Below are 5,869 nucleotides of genomic sequence, written 5' to 3' on the forward strand. Positions count from 1 at the left end.
GGACCACGATGCTGGTGTAGGTCAACCTTCAGGTGGCTGGAGCAGGATTCTGTTTCAGATGAATTCTCTGGAATTTGAAGTTAAGTCTCAATTCACAAGATCATAGGTTTAGTGTGGAAGAATAACTCTCAGAGAAAGACGATGAGGTGTATCATGGTCCTGTGCATCAGATAGGGGAGGGTGCTGTGGACTCAGTTGAGAAAAGTCCTGAAATGTCCACAGTTAACACCTGGAAGTGTACTTTATGAAATGCAATAAACCCTCCCCTTTCACTGCCTTGCAACAGAGGTTGGATCCTTTGTGAGAATTAGCCTCCTGAAGATAAAAGAAAAATGTCAGAGAAAGTCAATCTAGAGAACTCAGCATAAAGAGAAGAGGGCTTTGATGTTTCTGATTGGGGGGAAAAAAACAAAACCCACAACATAGTGAATGATTGCAGAGTCATACTGCTGAATAAAATGATAATACAATTCACCTGAGCCTCCCAGTCCCAAGAAAGTGAGCAATATTCTCAGCCATCAAGTCATCAACTTGAATAGCATCATTTCTAAGTGCCAGGAAGATGTGAATGAGTTTGAGAGGGAAGAAACAAGACAAAGTAGAAAGTGTGAAATGGAGTTTTCCTCTTAATACCATGGACCCTTGTGTGGTTTGCCACAGTCCATATAAAAAAGTTGCATCCTCCATGGCAACAGGGGACATCTTGTGGAATATTTCACATGTGCAAAGAACCTTTAAAAAGTAAGCAAGATGAGTAACTTCTAGAGATCTGCTGTACAAAATAGCAAATGTAAATATATGTAGTTAACAACATACTATTGTGCACTTAGGATAGATCTCGTGTTAAGTGTTCTAAACATGCACACAAACAAGAACACAAGGAAGTTGTTGGAGGTGACGGATTTGGTTAGTACCCCAACTCTGGTGATAACGTTATAGGTATATGCTTATGTCCATACTCACCAAGATGTATACATTAAACATGTGCAAGTTTTGTATATTAATTATATCTCAGAAAGCTTTAAAAAAGAGACAGAAGTAAGCCCTGCTTAGTATGAAGACAGCTAATTCAAATGGTTCTGCTAAGTTATTTCCCTAGTAGTGAAATACTCACAAAAGTAGGATTATATATTTCTAACGATATACACTAAACATTTAAACAGAACAGGTGTTTTTATTTTTTTATGTATATCAAAGCAAGAAAGTACCATAGCCATATATATATTTTCTCTTAATAGTATAATTTACCTGGTTTTGGAGGGGGGGAGTGAATACTTGCTTTCATTTAGGAAAATATACTTTCTGTTCATACTTTATATTTGGATTTTAATACAATTTAAATTGGATGTACAGTTCCTTCTTTACCTCAACTCCTTATGTTTTAAATACTATCCACCTTCTATTAAATGAGAAGTATCTGTGATATATTTACACACATACACATATATATGGCATTCAAATGTAACTTATTTAGTACTTTTCATGTAAGGAGAAAAATTTTCTGTGAAATATTCAATGTTAATATTTTAGATACCCTTTAATCTTGTGATTCTTAGTTTCTCTGCTCTTTCAGAGCCTCTTAAAATATTCTTTCCTGATAAAAGATAAATTGGAAGTTATATCTGGTGCTGTTTAATTAAAGTGTACTTCTTTTTCCTTTTACCTTTTACCAGCAACTTTGGTATATAAAGAATTGGTGGTACATATGTCATCAATTGAGAAGTCTTTGAGAATAATGATAATTTATCCTCAAGACAAAACTTTGTAAGACTCAGTAGTAGAATATGGAGTTGTCCTGGTGGGGTACGGGAGTCAAATCTGTTGAACAGGCCCTTTTCTGCACTTGATTTCAGGATTTAGGGGAATCTATTGACTATTACAAAGCCTTTGACTCTGTGGATCACAATAAACTGTGGAAAATTCTGAAAGAGATGGGTATACCAGACCACCTGACCTGTCTCTTGAGAAATCTGCATGCAGGTCAGGAAGCAACACTTAGAACTGAACATGAAACAAAGACTGGTTCCAAATAGGAAAAGGAGTACGTTAAGGCTGTATATTGTCACCCTGCTTTTATATGCAGAGTACATCATGAGAAATGCTGGGCTGGAAGAAGCACAAGCTGGAATCAAGATTGAAGGGAGAAATATCAATAACCTCAGATATACAGATGACACCACCCTTATGGCAGAAATGGAAGAAGAACTAAAGAGCCTCTTGATGAAAGTGAAAGAGGAGAGTGAAAAAGTTGGCTTAAAGCTCAACATTTAGAAAACAAAGATCAAGGCATCCATCACTGTGAAAGGTTGTTGCTGAACCATGAAAAGATGCCGGGATTCTTGGCCTCTGGAGGAGAAAAATTCAATCTGGGGCTAGAGATGAGGCTTGATCGCTCAGAGCTTTTGTGTAATAAAGTTTTATTAAAGTATAAAGGAGATAGAGAAAGCTTCTGACATAGACATCAGAAGGGGGTAGAAAGAGTACCCCCTTGCTAGTATTAGCAATGGAGTTATATACTCTCCAATGAATCCAAAGAATGTCTGGAGGTTGTAAAGACCTCACCAGACTTACTCCCATAATTTACATTTTAAGATAACAGGATTAGCCAGAAGGTTTAATCCAGAGACTGTCCTCAGGCAGGATACATAATCCTAGAGGGAAAAAAATGTTTGTCCTTTTTTCCTCCTTGAGAATTCCAGACCCCTCTCTCCTTGGGGACCCCTAGACTTCTTATCAACCTACCTAGGAAATGACTCTCTCAACTTCATGGTAAATAGATGGAGAAACAGTGGAAACAGTGGCAGACTTTATTTTGGGGGGCTCCAAAATCACTGCAGATGGTGACTGCAGACATGACATAAAAAGACGTTTACTCCTTGGAAGGAAAGTTATTACCAACCTGGACAGCATATTAAAAAGCAGAGATATTACTTTGTCTCAACAAAGTCCATCTAGTCAAGGCTATGGTTTTTCCAGTAGTCATGTATGGATGTGAGATTTGGACTGCAAATAAAGCTGAGTGCAGAAGAATTGATGCTTTTCAACTGTGGTGTTGGAGAAGACTCTTGAGAGTCCCTTGGACTGCAAGGAGATCCAATCAGTTCATCCTAAAGGAAATAATCTTGAATGTTCATTTGAAGGACTGATGTTGAAACTGAAGATCCAATACTTTGGCCACCTGATGGGAAGAGCTACTCATTTGAAAAGACCATGATGCTGGGAAAGACTGAAGGCAGGAGGAGAAGGGGATAATAGAATTTGAGATGGTTGGACGGCATCACCAACTCAATGGACATGAGTTTGAGTAAAATCCTGGAGTTGGTGATGGACAGGGAGGCCTGGCATGCTGTAGTCCGTGGGGTTGCAAAGAGTCGGACATGATTGAGTGACGGGACTGAACTGAACTGATGGCTTTCTCTAAGTTAAAAAAAAAAAATAAGACACTTTGAAGTATTTTCTTGGTCTGGGTTCCATGGTACCTGGCAGTTTCTTAAGTTTCAGATATTTGCTTAATGTTAGTTCTAGAAACCAGTGAATTCGGAAAGATGAATTCAAAAATGTGATAACAGAAAAAAAATTCATTTTAAAAATAGCCAGAAAGGTCATAACTTTTTTCTAAATTATCCAAAAATTATGCATCACTTTTCTTCAAGAAAGACAGGATCAGAACACAGGATTCTAAAGTATCTCAAACTGTGGACATTAACTTCTTGATTTATATTTAAATGTGAATTATATTTGAAGCAAAGTAGTGTAGATGATCATTTTTACTTAGGTTCCAAGGTTTCATCCTATGTATGACAGTTTTATGTAATTTAGTTCACTTCAGTTGCTCAGTCATGTCCAAGTCTTTGCTATCCCATAGACTGTTGTATTCCGGGACTGCTGTATGTCATCCATTTCTCCTCCCGCCTTCAGCCTTTCCCAGCATCAGGATCTTTTCAAATGAGTCAGCTCTTTTGCATCAGGTCTCCAAAGTATTGGAGTTTCAGTTTCTCCTTGCAGTACAAGCGACTCTCAAGAGTCTTCTCCAACACAGTTCAAAAGCATCAATTATTCTGCGCTCAGCTTTCTTTTTATTTATTTATTTATTTTTTAAATTTTATTTTATTTTTAAACTTTACAATATTGTATTAGTTTTGCCAAATATCGAAATGAATCCTCACAGGTAAACCCGCGTTCCCCATCCTGAACCCTCCTCCCTCCTCCCTCCTCTACCCTCCCTCTGGGTCGTCCCAGTGCACCAGCCCCAAGCATCCAGTACCGTGCATCGAACCTGGACTGGCGACTCGTTTCATACATGATATTATACACGTTTCAATGCTATTCTCCCAAATCTCCCCACCCTCTCCCTCTCCCACAGAGTCCATAAGACTGATCTATACATCGGTGTCTCTTTTGCTGTCTTGTACACAGGGTTATTGTTACCATCTTTCTAAATTCCATATATATGCGTTAGTATTCTGTATTGGTGCTTTTCTTTCTGGCTTACTTCACTCTGTATAATAGATTCCAGTTTCATCCATCTCATTAGAATTGATTCAAATGTATTCTTTTTGATGGCTGAGTAATACTCCATTGTGTATATGTACCACAGCTTTCTTATCCATTCATCTGCTGATGGGCATCTAGGTTGCTTCCACGTCCTGGCTATTATAAACAGTGCTGCGATGAACATTGGAGTACACGTGTCTCTTTCCCTTCTGGTTTCCTCAGTGTGTATGCCCAGCAGTGGGATTGCTGGATCATAAGGCAGTTCTATTTCCAGTTTTTTAAGGAATCTCCACACTGTTCTCCATAGTGGCTGTACTAGTTTGCATTCCCACCAACAGTGTAAGAGGGTTCCCTTTTCTCCACACCCTCTCCAGCATTTATTGCTTGTAGACTTATGGATCGCAGCCATTCTGACTGGCGTGAAATGGTACCTCATAGTGGTTTTGATTTGCATTTCTCTGATAATGAGTGATGTTGAGCATCTTTTCATGTATTTGTTAGCCATCTGTATGTCTTCTTTGGAGAAATGTCAGCTTTCTTTATAGTCCAATTCTCACACCCATACATGACTACTGGAAAAACTATAGCCTTGACTAGACAGACCTTTGTTGTTAAAGTAATGTCTCTGCTTTTTAATATGCTGTCTAGTTCAGAAATAACTTTTCTTCCAAGGAGTGTCTTTTTATTTCATGGCTGCTGTCAAAATCTGCAGTGATTTCGGAGCCCCCCAAAATAAAGTCTGTTACTGTTTCCACTATTTCCCCATCAATTTGCCATGAAATGATAGGACCGGATGCCATGATCTTAGTGTTCTGAATGTTGAGCTTTAACCCAACTTTTTCACTCTCCTCTTTCACTTTCATCAGGAGGCTCTTTAGTTCTTCGCTTTCTGCCATAAGGGTGGTGTCATCTGCATATCTGAGGTTATTGATATTTCTCCTGGCAATCTTGATTCCAGCTTGTGCTTTATCCAGCCCAGCATTTCTCATGATGTACTCTGCATAGAGGTTAAATAAACAGGGTGACAATATGACTTGACATACTCCTTTCCCAATTTGGAACCAGTCAGTTGTTCCAGGTCCAGTTCTAACTGTTGCTTCCTGACCTGCATACAGATTTCTCAAGAGGGTCAGGTGATCTGATATTCCCCTCTCTTTAAGAATTTTCCAGAGTTTGTTGTGATCCACACAGTCAAAGGCTTTGGCATAGTCAATAAAGCAGAAGTAGATGTTTTTCTGGAACTCTCTTGCTTTTTTGATGATCCAGTGGATGTTGGCAATTTGATCTCTGATTCCTCTGCCTTTTCTAAAACTAGCTTGAACATCTGGAAGTTCACAGTTCATGTATTGCTGAGGCCTGGCTTGGAGAATTTTGA

This window comes from Bison bison, unplaced genomic scaffold (genome assembly GCF_000754665.1).
Source record: "Bison bison bison isolate TAMUID 2011002044 unplaced genomic scaffold, Bison_UMD1.0 scf7180017864145, whole genome shotgun sequence".
In the NCBI taxonomy this organism is placed as follows: domain Eukaryota; kingdom Metazoa; phylum Chordata; class Mammalia; order Artiodactyla; family Bovidae; genus Bison; species Bison bison.